The sequence below is a fragment of the Carassius carassius genome, chromosome 39 (genome assembly GCF_963082965.1).
Source record: "Carassius carassius chromosome 39, fCarCar2.1, whole genome shotgun sequence".
NCBI lineage: Eukaryota > Metazoa > Chordata > Actinopteri > Cypriniformes > Cyprinidae > Carassius > Carassius carassius.
This window is the reverse complement of record NC_081793.1, coordinates 23,856,341-23,872,624: the sequence shown is the minus strand read 5'-3', so window position 1 is coordinate 23,872,624 and position 16,284 is coordinate 23,856,341. Positions and strand designations below refer to the sequence as shown.

General features: G+C 35.0%; 1 protein-coding gene across 4 annotated transcripts in view; it reads left to right on the top strand.

The window, feature by feature from the left end:
• The window catches only part of LOC132121674 (protein sidekick-2-like), a 310,996-nt gene that overhangs the window by 48,833 nt on the left and 245,879 nt on the right, over positions 1–16,284 (top strand). The gene's annotated exons all lie outside the window — the stretch shown is intronic.

Sequence of the window (16,284 nt, the reverse complement as noted above, 5' to 3'; positions counted from 1 at the left end):
CTGTCAAATTGAAAAATAAAATGCAATTGGTGATTTCACATTTCATTTTCAATACAGTCTGGAGGCAAGACTGCCAATATTAAAATGAAAAGCAAACGTGAAAAAGAAACTACACATACAGTTTTTACAAAGCTCTTTATTAACGCTCACGCAACAATAGTGACACAATTCAAATGTAAATTTTACTTGTCATTTTAATTCCTCTTTTATTTCACGTTTTCATTTTCGTTTTCATTTTCAAAGACAACCTGCATGCAAATTATATGTTAATGAGTGGATGTGGCTTATTCAAGTAACGGCGCTAGAGACAATCGTCGAAGTCTCGTGTGCATGAGTTGAATGGTGGTTGAAACAATGTGTGAAACGACATTAAAATGTGAATATATTGTAATCGAGACATGGCGAATCTGTTAGTGAGCTTTTGCGGGAAGCTGCTGCAGCATTAGAACGTGGAAGAAACAATCAGCCTGACCAGCATGCGTCAAACCCTCGACCCACTGCAGTTCCTCGGCCTGAGCCTCCACGAGACTCCCCGGAAAATCTGCTGTCTGCTGAGTTTGTGACGGCTGCAAAATGTCCAAGTGTATCCAAGATTAGGGGTGCTCCGATCACGATCGGCCGATCGTTAATGCGCATCTCGTCAGTAAAGCCGGTTCTCTAATCAGCGGTCAATTCCATCAGGTGCGTGATTTCACATAGAGCAGCTGTTACTACACAGAGCCATTGTTAACTGAGAAGATGCGCCAATAAACGCTGAAAATGAACGTGGATTTGCGCATCTTCTCAGTGGCTCTGTGTAGTAACAGCTGCTCTATGTGAAATCACGCACCTGATGGAATTAACCGCTGATTAGAGAACCGGCTTTACTGACGAGATGCGCATAACGATCGGCTGATCGTGATCGGAGCACCCCTATCCAAGATAGATTCAACTCGTAGCAAAATGAAGTCATTATCATCCGAAATGTTTGCTAGCTGGTTTAATTCTGCTGCTATACTGGCCATAACCGCCATTATAGCTCCTCCACGTAACAACGTAATTGAGCCACACCCACTCATTAACATATAATTTGCATGCAGGTTGTCTTTGAAAATGAAAACGAAAATGAAAACAGTGAAATAAAAGAGGAATTAAAATGACAAGTAAAATGGTCCGTGTATCTTTTGGTCATTTGATTTTCTATTTAAAAATAAATAAAGATAAATGAGAAACGGTTTGATTTTCGTTTTTTCGTTTTGTTTAAGAAACGGAAAACGAAAATTTAGCTGCATTTTTCGTATTTTTGTTTGTGGGCAAAAAATGAGATTATGCTTTAATATTTGTTTGAATGTGTGGGCGGCGCTGAAACGCCCCTTTTCATCCCTTCTGTACTGCACCGACAAGCGGCAACCGCAAGCTCAGTTCATTTTCACCAGGAGAGAAGCGGCAGACAGCAGAGCATATTAATCCCGCGGATTCTATACTAGTGGTGCTTGCAAGCTATATATATATATATATAAATTTTTTTTGACCAAACAGAAATTAATTTATTCAATGACATTTGAATTTTACTGTAGGCCTATATGATCTACAATGACATGAAATATGCGGATTTTTAGCCTACTAATTTTATTCTATACCTATTTAAGAAAAACCTCACAAGTAGCCTATGTTTTCATTTGCTATTACAAACAACAGCAACTGAAGCTTTATCTTGTAGTGTAGTCTGCTGCACTTCTCTGATCGGCAGATCCCGATCCACACCTTCCATCCCGAAAACAGGGGAAAGAGCTTCAGCTCCGTCAGTTTGGATCGTAAAACACCCTAAATAACACGAAAACCTTACAAAACTCAACACGATGTGCTTTCTGCCATCTCGGTCTACATTAACTTCTTTCTGAAACGTCAGAAATGAACCAGGCTCATGCATCAGACGAACCATGTCTAGCTGGACATGTCTACTTTTAAAATAATCCATTTAAATAGAAAAATAATAATACTAATTTTATATTTAGGCCTATGTAATTCAAATGAAACCAACGAGAGGTGCAGTGTTTCCCGTCTGAACTCATTATCTGTAATGATGTCACACCATCACTATATTCATACTGTCATCTACAGAATTCGTGAATTCAGTTCATAATTATAAGTAGCCTATATAGCCTATAATTAAAACATTTAAAGTAGACTAATTATGGGGAAAACTTAACTTATTTTAATATAAATTTTATTATAAATGTGGGGTTGGATTTTTCCTATTTTATTTTTTTTATGAATGGCCTAGAATAAAATAAATAAAAATTAAAATAATTAAAATAATAAAGTTGTCAAGTCTGCTTTGTCAATAACATGCAGCAGCTGGAAAATTATAATATTATTTTTTATTTTATTATTAATTTAATTAATTAATTAATTAATTAATTATTATTGTTATTATTATTATTTTATCTTGCAAGCACCACTAGCAAAGAATCCGCGGGATTAATATGCTCTGCTGTCTGCCGCTTCTCTCCTGGTGAAAATGAACTGAGCTTGCGGTTGCCGCTTGTCGGTGCAGTACAGAAGGGATGAAAGGGGCGTTTCAGCGCCGCCCACACATTCAAACAAATATTAAAGCATAATCTCATTTTTTACCCACAAACAAAAATACGAAAAATCCAGCTACATTTTCGTTTTGCGTTTCTTAAACAAAACGAAAAAACGAAAATCAAACCGTTTCTCATTTATCTTTATTTATTTTTAAATAGAAAACCAAATGACCAAAATATACACGGACCTAAAATTTACATTTAAATTTGAATTGTGTCACTATTATTGCGTGAGCGTTAATAAAGCTTTGTTAAAACTGTATGTGTAGTTTCTTTTTCTTGTTTGGCTTTTCATTTTAATATTGACAGTCTTGCCTCGAGACTGTATTGAAAATGAAATGTGAAATCACCAATTGCATTTTATTTTTCAATTTGACAAGTATGTCACCATGAAAATGAAATCATTTAATTTCATTCTCAATTTTGTCACATATTTTGCGTACAGTTTTCTGTAATGAAATCGAATCCGTGTATCATTCGTTCTTTCGTTTTTCTAATTGAAACCAAAAATGGAAAAATAAAAAAATGACTTGTTTTTTAAAAATCTGTTTCCAAAACGAAAATGAAAAAACGGATAAAGATTCGTTTTCCGATTTTCAAATTTGTGCTAATATCAAAAATAAAAAAAAATGGATAACAAGCGTGTGTGTTTCACTCTGGTGTTTTTGTCTGATGCTAGTTAGTGACGGTCGTTCTTGAACGATTCGGTAATTTTAAACGAATCTTTAATGTGACTCGGGAAGAACGAGTCGTCTCTGGGAGTGATTCGGTCAGTCGCATATGGTTCTAGTTCACCTTTTTCAGTCAATGCAGTGGGAGCCGGAAAGAGAATTGATTAGTTCTTTTCTTATTTGATTAATGCCAATGTACCAAAGATAAAAGTACAGATAGGTAATGTCAATATTGCATACAAAGAAGTGGCATTATATGCAAAGCACCATTTACAGACGTATGTAAACATAAAAATAAATAATACTAATCGAAAACTTTAACAAAATCGATTAAATAGCATTGAAAAGATTAAACATTTTTGACAGCCTTAAGATTTTTGGAAGATTAAATACTTTGGATATACTGTTGAACCTCTTTAAAAAAAAAAAAAAAAAAAAAAAAAAAAATATATATATATATATATATATATAATGGATTTTGATGAGTGAATTTACTGCGGTGAATATGACATTTTGCAAGAAGTCATAATTGGTTAATAATGAAATATACATTAATTTTGTCTTTTTGAATATTAAAGAAGCCAAACTGTACATCTTTAAAAAGCAGAGAGAAACCCTGTAGCACACTGCGATAGATAACATTAGAGAATTCATTCCAAAATAGCTGTGTGTGAGGACAATCCCAAACGATATGTATATCAGTTTCATTAGGGTCTCCACAAAAACAACAGCTTGTATCTATGTCTGATTTAAACCTTTTCAAAAACACTTTAGCTGGGTAAAATCTGTGTAACAATTTTAATGAGATTTCTCTAACCTTGTTAGTTATTATATATTCCAAAGACAGAGTCCATACTTTTTTCTCATCAATATGATCAACCACATTCCTCCAATAAGACACCACATATGGAGTCGTTACACGCTCCTTTTGAAAAAGCGATCTAATCTTATAGTTACGTGATGAAGGATACTGGACAAAGTCGTGGCCTAGTTGTTAGAGAATTTGACTCCTAACCCTATTGTTGTGGGTTCGAGTCTTGGTCTGGCTATACCACGACTGAGGTGCCCTTGAGCAAGGCACTGAACCCCAACTACTCGCCGGGTGCCGCAGCATAAATGATGAACACTGCTCCGGGTGTGTGTTCACAGTGTGTGTGTGTGTTCACTGCTGTGTGTGTGCACTTTGGATGGGTTAAATGCAGAGCACAAATTATGAGTATTGGTCACCATATTGGCTGAATGTCACATCACTTTTTCACTTTCATGTAACAAAAAGCATAGTTTTCCTACTGGGATTTCAAATGGGTGTAAAGATAAAGATAAAGTGCTGGATGATCTAATGAGTCCCTTGAAAGAGTAACAACTCCTTTAGGAACAGTGTCCATGATGATGGAGAATTCTTTGGGAGTTACTGGAAAATTACATTTACATAAGAATTTTTTGTGACTTAAAATAAGACCTTCCAAGTTAAAGAACTAGGAAACAACCAAAACAAATTTCCAAATGAAGTACCGCTGAGGGGTGCTTAAAAATGAATGACCATGCAAGTAATGCCTGTTTATGAAATTTGGTTAAATTGTAAGGGATTCTAGCAATATTATAAATACAGATCAATAGGAAAGGGAGACCACCTAATTTGGAAAAGAAGTCATTGGGGATAAAAATCCATATTGAATTTGGATTACACAAACACTGTCTAATCCAATTAATTTTGAGAGTGTTGTTCAAAGAAGAGAAATCAAGGAAATTAAACCCACCATAATCATATGTGTTCATTAATAAGTACTCTTTATTAACTTTGTTACAACATTCAGTGTATAGAAAATAACCATTATGACAGAAATTTGTACATTTATAAACTGTAAGAAGTAAAAAGCTCAGAAATGCAGTAACTGTAAGAGTAAATAATAATTATAATAATGATGATGATAATAATAATAATTAGGCACCTGTTTGTAAGGAAGCATGTAAATTCATCCATCCAATGCTGTCACGTCACGTGACAAAAGAACGAATGATAGGATAAAGCCTTTTATACAGTCTTTATTATTATTATTATTATTATAATTATTAAACAATGCAAACATTAAAACATTAAGGCAATACACTTAAAATCATGAAGACAAATAATAATAATAATATACACAGAGATTTGTTGCAAGGGTAACTCCAGTCTATGGTCAAAGCTTATGGGTCTGTCACGTGAGGAGCGACTCGAAAACCCGAAAGACTCAAGAGATTAATTAATCAATTCTCTAACACCGGCACCCACTGCATTGACTGAAACAGGTGAACTAGACTATTTCTGTACAGAAACTATAGAATTTTGCGCATGCGCGACTGAACGAATCACTCCCAGAGACGACTCTTTCTTCCCGAGTCACATTAAAGATTCGTTTAAAATGATCGAATCGTTCAAGAATGACCGTCACTAACTAGCATCAGACAAAAACACCAACGTGAAACACACACGCTTGATATCCGTTTTTTTAATTCTTGATATTAGCATAAATTTGAAAATCGGAAAACGAAGCTTTATCTGTTTTTTCATTTTGGTTTTGGAAACAGATAAAAAAAAACAAGTCGTTTTTTTATTTTTCCATTTTTGGTTTCAATTAGAAAAACGAAAGAACGAATAATACACGGATTAAATCGTTAATCTGGTTTTAATTTTAATCATTTCATTTTATTTATTTAAATTTGGCAGAAAATGCCTTCCATAGCTGGGATCAAATGAGAGTTTGGGGGGGGGGGGGGGAGCACTGATGAATCAAATATGGAAACAAATAATACATTTTGATTTCATGATGACTATGAATATGCATACAGTATAAAAAATAATAAGATATCATGAAGAATGCATGTGCTTAAAACTTCTTCACAAAACAGTACTGAATCAGTCGAGGCTATTCATTAAACTAATATATTATTTTAGATCAAATTGGTTTCCATTAGTAAGTTATTGTGTTTAAAAGCCCAACAGACTAATATGCTTATTTTTTTTATTTATTTCAGCCTTACCACAGGCATTTTTTTTCATAATCACAATCTTATTTAATATTTCTTTCAGGTTAAACACCCTTTGCAAGAGGAGCACTAAAGACAAGTCGAGAAATCTATTAATGACTCAATATGAATTATGAATTTTTGAACATGTGCAACCTATGCAGATTCATCATTTTGAAGGTTGTCTAATGAAACTGGTTTAATTAAAAGGTTTTATTAGACTACAATAAGACTGCCAAAATAAGGTTTCATTTGGTGGATCTCTATCTCTCTCTTTCTCTCTCTCTCTCTCTCTCTCTCTCTTTCTCTCTCTCTCTCTCTCTCTCTTTCTCTCTCTCTCTCTCTCTCTCTCTAAAAATATAGGACAAATAAAACATCAATCAGATGCTGTTGTTGCTACTTTTAAAACCTTTCATGAGGCTTTTGAGGCTTCGTTAAGAACTTACGGAATAAAACGGTGTGCATTGACTCTGAAAGCATTATTGCACTGGTAAAACACCGACTGTGCCTAATCAGATTATAATATGTTACAAATTGGTAGGACGCATGATGATAGATGCTTAATTTGTTTGCCATGGCGATGAAATCGGTGACATATGTCTGTTAACTAGTAAATGACTTAAATTTTAGTCACGAACAAAGCTGCCATATTGCTTTAAAATATTTAGGAAGTGAATAGATTACTTTTGTGATTTGTGTTTTTTTTTTTTTTAAGATTGAAAGCTCCGGAAAAAAAAAATACCAATATGTTTAAAATTTCTGGTTTTATAATTAATCTATTGGAATTAAATTGCAGTTCACATGGTTTGAAATGACATGCAGTGAGCAATTATTTGTAAATAATTTTTATTTTTTGTTGAACTGTCCCTTTAAGGCAGCGACAGACTCTCCACGGCAGTTTTCAAGTTTCCAGAAGGTCACATCCTCAAAGCATTTCAAAGAGCTGCATATTGAAATTTCAGTAGTGGCCAACTTAGCAGAGGTCACTTTGTGACTTTGAAGAAAAGCTCAATTTAGCATTGCCTTGGCCCTGCTCCAATCAATTACAGACTCAATCCCAATGGGGTCATAATTGTACAATAGGATAGCAGCTTGGAGGGAAAAAAATAAAGAATAAAATACAATAAAATATTACGTGACTGTGATTTATCTATATGGTTTATTATCAGAGTCATATTAAACATTTAATAGGTTAATTTACTTGAAAAATAACAACTTCTTTGATGTGTGAATGTTTTATTAAACATTTACGAAAACACAAAAGTAAACATGTTCAGAAGATGTGATTTTAAAATAGACTGACGTTAATTTTAGATATCAGAGCACAGTTCTACTCAAATGTTTTAACCACCACTGAGTAATTCTGTTCAGTCAATTAACAGCATAAATCAGCAGCTGTAACATTAGTCCTGCCAGAGTGCTTCCACACATAGCTGGCTTGCAAGCACTTGGCCTACTTAAGTACAAATAAATACATTCTTGAAGAAATAAATTAGTGATAATAGGGAAGCAGAAAAGAAGGATATGTTATGTTGTTGTTTTGATTATAATAAATACTTTTCCTTTCTCTTTGGAGTGTTACAAGCTGTTCGTGCATAAATAAGATCCCCAAAGTTGAAAAGACTAAAATCTCAAATCCAAAGAGATATTATTTATAAAAGTTAAGACTTGTACACCTCCTACAATGCTTCATTTAAACACGCCCCCATATGTCTACGTCACTGTGTGGGGAGATTTGCATAACACTGAAAGCAAGACTACTTTGTTTGTCCTTATATAAAAGGACACAACTAGAAATCAGTGGTTTAGTTGTATTTACAACACTGTTGCAGAACAATTCAACCCAAATATTCAGATGTTTGTAGCGCCTTTTACGGACTGGATTGAGGGGGGATACTGGAGGGATGGCATCCCCTCTGGTTGAAAAAAAAAATCAGAAAGTATCTCCTTGGTAAAATCATCATCCCCCCTAACCATCCCCTTTAGAATAATATGAATATTATGTAAAACTTACCATGTAAATGAAATGTTAAAATTCTTTAAATTGCTTATGATAATTCACAAACTAAATAGCGGCGATTGGCCAATAAGAATTCAGCACTGTAACAAGCTGCAGCAAGTTTTCGTAATTTTTTGTGCAAAATGGTTCGTGCAACTTTTGAAGTTCTTTAAAAAGTAGACAACAGAAAAGATATAATGTTTCCTTGATTATAATTTAAAGATATTCCCCGACATTATGTTATTGTGCTGTATGTGTGACGGATTGAGAGACGATAGCAGATTTCGAGTCACCAACTTTGCAAAAAAAAACTAACAAAAATACATGTTGAGGGTCCAAAAGCATTCACTATGTAATGAAGCCTGTTAGAATACAGTTAGAATGCCCTTATAAATGCCCCACCGATGATTTAAATGCGAGTTTTGAGCAGTGTAGAGTGTTGTTTGTCGCTTTTCCGATCACAAATGCGGATATGATTTTATTTTTACCTTAAATGGTATAAACACATTGCATCACACAAAATAATTTTATTTTTAGCAACGTCATATGACCCCTTTAAGTATGAGCTGTGTGTGGAAATTTGCAAGAGGTTATGATGTCTCTGATTCCGTCTTTATGTTTACATAATTGGATGTGAGTAGGGGATATGTGTAGTGTGGTAACAAATGCCAACATCTGCTTATGTTCTATGTGTCATTCTTGATTGAAGCTGCTTGGCATTATGCATTATATACTTGGCCAGAGATGAGACACCACTTGTGGAGAAAGCAGAGGAAGAGATACTGTTGGTTAGGTCTGGTCTCAAGAATGCATATGTACTGTATGGAATAAACATGAAAATGACAGTAACGGAGGGATATAATGAGCTGGAGTTTTGGAGGGAACAGAGACAAGTGGGCATTGCTGGATGCAGAGATGTGTTTGCATTAGCTGCGGACTGGGGCCAAGGTTAGGGCAGTGTGACCCCTGCTTGTAATCCTACACCCATGCCACAAGACCCTGTGAACCAGGATGCCATTACTAATTCTGCACAAGCCATTCCCACCTGCTGGAAATAGAATGCATCATAATTTCTGTAATGCCTGTAATCTACTTATTTTTTAAATAGAGAGAGATTCACATACAGAAAAAAAGAAAAAACTAAATTTTTTAAACAGATGATTACTTTTTATCCAAAAAAGATGCATTAAATTAATCAAAATTGACAGTAAAGGAACATATAATGTTTTAAAAACATGCACTTCAAAAAATTAAAATAAAATAAAAATACGGTTAACTTTGTTTTAATGGAAATTCAACTTCATTCTTTCAATCAAAAAAAAAAAAAAAGTATCACAGTTTCCATAAAAATCTCTAGCTGCTTGATGAGATACTATATATATATATATATATATATATATATATTTTTTTTTTTTTTTTTCATGATGAATTCTGAAGTTTTTTTCAGACTTTCATTTGCAAAAATAAAATAACAAACAATGTTTTAATTGCTATCCATGATTTTGCTTAATTTTATATAGCCAACCCCCCCCCCCCCCCCCCCCAAAAAAAAATCTAAATAAAAAATTAATTAAGTTCCTATGCAAGGGTCACAAAACCAAAATAACTTAAAAAAATAAAAAAAGTTTTCAATTCTTTATTTGTCTCAATCTATATGTAAAACACAATTAGACTGTGTTCACCACATCCATTCCATTCAACAATCCTGTGCACATTAAAAACATGCCTCTCTATGTTCTGTTCTCCTGAGTCCTCAGTGACTAGCAGTGGGGATTTTGATACATCAGACTGAAATGAATATTTTGGCTGAAAACGTTTATGAATTAATTCAGCAAGATCTTTCTGTTGGTCTTTTCACTAGTAAGTAGCGACCAGTGAGTTCAGAGAAACTAATGGTGGGGATTTCAATTCATCAGACTGAATTTTAATCTTTTGAATCCGTTTCTTGAGTAGAGTTGTTCATATTCATTCACAGATTCATTCAGCAAGTCTCTAGACTAGTATGTAGTCCACAGAGACTAATAGGGGATATTTTGATTCATTTGACTCAATTGAGTATTTTGAATCAGTTTGCTAAAAAAAGAATCATTCAAATCTGTTCATTTATTTATTCAGAAAGACACAGCTTATTTGTTGGACATTACACTTGGTACTAGCTTGTAAGTTCACCTAAACTAATTAATCTGACTGAATTTAATCTTTTAAATCCATTTGTTGTAAATCTATTCACCAAGACCTTTTTGTTGGTCATTACACTTGAAAGTAACCGCCAGCAAGTCCACAAAGACTAATGGTGGTGATTTTGATTATTTTGACTTAATAATCAAAGTTCAAAATCCTTCATAGATTCATTCAGCAATAACTTTCTGTTGGTCATTGCATTGTAGGTAGGTAGTGACCAGTGAGGGCCCACAAAATTTGGGATTTTAGTTCATTTGACTGAGTTGGATTTTTTTAATCAGTTTGCTGAAAAGTTTTGTTCAAATTCTTCATAGATTAATTCAGCAAGACCTTTCTGCTGGATTGAGCATTCATTGGACTGAATTGAATCTTTTGAATTCATTTGCTGAAAATTTGTACATAGATTCATTCAGCAAGACTTTTCTGTTAGTCATTAAACTAGTAGGTTGTGACCAGCGAGTGTTCAGATTCATTGACTGATTTGTTCACTGACCTTTTGTGTTGGTTAGAGTCATTATAGAGCCAGATCAGTAATCAATTGAGTTGGCATATATAATTTTTTATAGTTTTTCAAAGACACTTATCTTTTATTTTCCCTCCAGTCAGTTCAGTTGGTCAGCAGAGTATCATTCATACTTTATTTATTCGGTTCCTTTACATCAAACCCTGTTTGTTTCGTTCAGTAAGCTCATGCTTTCAATGAAATGGACATACTATTTGGATATTTGCTCATGCTACAGTCTTTGAAGGCATTAAGAAGTCATCAAAGCAGTCACATGCTCTACAAGTCAAAGAACTTTACAAGTTCATCCGTTTAAAAGTTTCATTATAAAACTCTACTACTCCACAGAGACTCAGTCATCACATTTAGTGTAAGGGTCTCACTTTATCGCACCATTTTAGCTCCTGGCAAAAGGTTTAGCGTCCACGCACGAGTGAAGGTGAATGCCCGCCCGAGCAATTACTCAGCTGTGTCAAGTAAATGTTGATGTGTGACTTTTGGAAATAGCTGTGCCGGTGATGAAATAAAATTTAACGCCGGGCCTTTAACCATAATCGTCTCAGGACTGAACCGAGACTATATTTGTTTACAGCACTAATAGTGGATTTGAATGCTGGTATAGGTGAGGTGATTGAGAGCAGAAGACAAGAACAGGGAAACTGCAATCCTTGCAGTGTTTGCGGTCCCAGTTGGATTGCCCCAGGTGCCCGCCTGATCATGGTGCAATTGAACATTACCAGTGGGAGAAGAAAACAGACTTTAGTTGAGTAACAAATGTTTCAGCAATCTGTCTTTCATTAGAAAACAGTCCCCCGGGAGAAGCATTGAGCTTTAAAAAGTAGGAAAAGAGAGAGAGAGAGAAAATATATATTTATATCTTTAATAAAGATTCAGGCAACGTGATACATCAAAGAGAAGACTGATTCGAAGGACAAGACATGAATGTACGAGGATTTCAACTTGAGTTTAAACGAATGAGTAGCAAACACAGCGGCGCAGAGGTTTGAATATGATTAAGACATGACATATGATTATAATAAATGGCTACCGATTTAAGGCTTTCCAGAGAACAAAGCTTTAGATAAAATGTCACCGTAAATGTGACAATAATATTTTATTTATTCATAGTCATATATTTATTTATTTATAGTCATGTATTGTATGTAAAAGTATACACAATACTGTTCAAAAGTTTGGGGTTGCTCAGATTTTTTTTTTTATTGGCTCACCGAAGCTGATTTGATTTGAGTAAGATTACAGTAATATATATATATATATATATATATATATATATATATATATATATATATATATGTATATATATATGTATATATATATTAGGGGTGTAACGGTACGCAAAAATCACGGTTCGGTACGTACCTCGGTTTTAAAGTCACGGTTCGGTTCATTTCGGTATAGTAAGGGAAAGAAATGCAAACATTAAACTGCAGGTTGTTTATTACTATAAACTTTTTTTTAACAATTTGTTTACACTTTTTTTATACTTTTTAGTAAAATATATATAAAATAAAAAAGAATAAGAAATAAAATACTGCTGCAAAGTTCTCCACTAAATAAAATACTCTCAGTCTCAAACCAATATCATATAATAAAATATAATGAAAAATATAAATAAATAACTATGATTACAGTGCAGCATTACCAATCCCAGCTTGTAGGCCTGCTCATATTTAAAAATATATATATAACTTTTCCAAAGTGTAAAGTGCAGCATGAACAGTTTCAGTTTTGAGACCTGCTCAGATTTCATTATAGCGTTGGACCGATCGGAATTAAGAGCAAAGGTCTGTTTAAATGCCGACGGGAGCTGCGTTTGAATTACAATCGTTTTTTTTCCCTAGTTGTAGTGATGTTCACACTCACGTGATGCCTTTTGAAAACCTTAGGCCGGTGACACACTGGCATATTGCACCTGTCAAACACCGTCAATACTGTTGACAGTGTCCTTTATCAGTAGGCTTTATATTTATGCTCAACATGAAGTATAGATATTGTTGTAGTGAAGACAAGAGCCTGGTCTGTCGGCGCCTCGGCGGTCTCCCTCTTTGTCACCTACAGTAGCAGCAGCGCGTCAGCGCCGCGTCAGGCACCATCCTGCTGTGTAAAGACACAGAAAACACGAAGCAGGTGTCACGCAACTGACAAACAGCAGAAACGCCACGCTCACGCCACGCAGCCAGTGTGTCACCGGCATTAGAATCAGCTGCAGGGCGGGATTTGCGCTGAACGCGAAGACTTCCGCCACTTAATATGTTCATTTGGAAACAAAATATTGCATTCGGTACACACGTGCACCGTACCGAAAGCCCTGTACCGTAATGGTCTGGTACGAATACACGTACCGTTACACCCCTAATATATATATATATATATATATAATAAAAGGAAAAATAGACAAGATCATTTTCCATTGCTTCCCCACTTTAGAAAAGAACCACCCGCCATTGATTACAATATATTGAGTAGTTTAGTACTGTTAGTGTTTGTGTGTGCCTCATACCATGATCAGTCTCCCCAACTGTCAATCAAATTATTACTCTACATCAGCTAAGCAGCTCACAATCCATCAAACCTTCAGAGAGGCTCATAATGTGATCATCAAAATAACCCTCAAATGTAACCATGACTGATGGCCAAATGGATTTGTATCGACTCAGCCGTTTAGATTTCCAGAATGGCTTCAGAGTTTCTCGTCATCAAAACAATAGGATCAGCCAAAGTGGTGACGAGAACATATTTGTTTTCATTGCTGATTGTTTCGACACTTTATTTATTTATTTATTTGCATAACGTCCTGACTTATTCATGAAGGCATGCATAATTTAACAGAGCGGGCCCAGAGATTTATAAAGGCCTGTTTGTCAGAGACTTTTATTTGGTGGCATATTCAATAATTGTTTAATATATCAAATTGACTGGAATGAAAGTCTCGTCTTCTCCACAACAGCGCCATGTGTTCTGATGTGGCCGCATCACGCTTCGAGCAGTAGAGAGAGAACGACTGCCAGTGAATTTCCACACCATTACTCGTAAATCTCAATTTTTTCATTGGCAAAAACACTCTTTGTAAGGCTGAGCTGAACGCTAATGAAGACCACTTGAACATCTACAGTACATGTCATTCAGAGCAAGGAGAAGGGGCAAAATCCTTGGGTTTGTTTATACATAGATATGTCTGTTTGTTTAAAATTTGCATAGCAGCATGTTTTTAATAGTAGCTAGCAGCATCAACCATACACCAATATAACCAACATTTGTGATTGGTCAGTTACAAGTCTGTGTGTGGAAAACAGGGTCTCAATGGTTTGCTACTGTAGCTTTAACTACATCATTATGTGGGCAAAAGGCATTTTTCTCCATTCACAGCCCTCTTTAGGCATATAGGGCCTCACTGGTTGCATTGAGGTTAACAGGGATGTAGTAAATGTTATTTCGCTGGTTTGTGTCTCAAAGTGGCATTGTGATCAAATTTCAACTTCGGGCAGCTTTTAGTGGAAACATGTTTTGTTATACCCTAGAGGGTGTCTATGACCGAAAGGATCTTTGAGTGCCAAGTTCTATTTAATAAATTTCACCAGTTGTTGTACCCTGAGCCTCATGAAGCACTTCATTCAATTTCCATCTGTCTTCTGCTCCTCTCTCATTCTGCAGACTCGGGGAAGGCTACGATAAAGATGGCAAGTTAACCATCATGTATTAAGAGACATTTCAGAAAAATAAATAAATAAATAATAAAAAATTCTCAACAACAATGTATTGCAACATTATAATGCAGGCTTATTATTACAGTATATAATCAAAACTAAAACTAGTTTTTGTTACTTCAAATAAAATGTATACAGTACAGACCAAAAGTTTGGACACACCTTCTCTTTCAAAGAGTTTTCTTTATTTTCATGACTATGAAAATTGTAGAGTCACACTGAAGGCATCAAGGGCTATTTGACCAAGAAGGAGAGTGATGGGGTGTCACCGGACCTGAACCCAATCGAGATGGTTTAGGGGTGAGCTGGACCGCAGACAGAAGGCAAAAGGGCCAACAAGTGCTAAGCATCTGTCGGGGAACTCCTTCAAGACTGTTGGAAGACCATTTCAGGTGACTACCTCTTGAAGCTCATCAAGAGAATGCCAAGAGTGTGCAAAGGTGGCTACTTTGTAGAACCTACAATATGTCATATTTTCAGTTGTTTCACACTTTTTTGTTATTTATATAATTCCATATAATTAATTCATAGTTTTGATGCCTTCAGTGTGAATCTACAATTTTCAAAATCATGAAAATAAAGAAAACACTTTGAATGAGAAGGTGTGTCCAAACTTTTGGTCTGTACTGTATATATTAATAAAAATGCATTTTACTGATAAGAAAATTATGTACAGTATGAAAAATGAATATACGTTTGATTTGCTACTATTAAAAAAAAAAAAAAAAAAAATATATATATATATATATATTGTATCATCAGATAAAAAAAAATAAATAAATAAAAAATCTTTAAAATTAGATAGTATCTATAGTATCAGTATATTTTGTATCCCTATAGTTTGAGGACAGACTTTCCAGCTCCTGCATTAGTGTTAGATTGAACGGAAGAGTCTTAGTGATTCACTTCAGTTCATTTGCATGGTTGTATTGCTTCTTTATCCCTGTATCCCTGTGTGTTTTCCACTCTGTCCCATTCTGTGTGAGCTGTAATTTAACTCTGTGGTATTAGATCTACTGTATACCGGGTGAGACGACAGCTCTACCAGGATTCCCTCACGGCTGTATGTTGATCCCTTGACTGGCTCGTTCCACCCCGGGTCTGATTGAAAAGTGGCAAGGTTGGCTGCTAATGTCCCGTATATATGCAAAGTTTAATATTTCATTTACAGTTAGCGCAGATGAGATTGGAAACCGTGGTGTCTTTTATCATGGGAGACACGGCTGATTTTATCTCTCGCTCTGCAGGAAATTCAGAATGGTTTCTGTAGGGCTGGTGCACATCCTATGGGATTTATTTTCTATGAGCAGAACAAGTTACATTTCACCTTCACTCACATCCTCCGTTTTCATTTCCAGTAACGTTGAGTCTAAACCAAGTTAGTCTGCTCGCTTGAAAGAGAGCTTAAAAAATATATACCTACCAGGGTAAAGATCAATATTTAATACATTTGGAAGTCTCATGAGGAAAGAGAAAATGCAGACGCAGCGTTTAGTAGAGAAGGGCATCTCTCACGCTTCATTGAATTGCACACCGCATTATATTTCTCTTTCAGAGCAATTAGAACCTTTGCACTGAAACGTACAGAATTAGGGAAACCTTAGCCTTAATTTAACCTTGCTATAACCAGAAG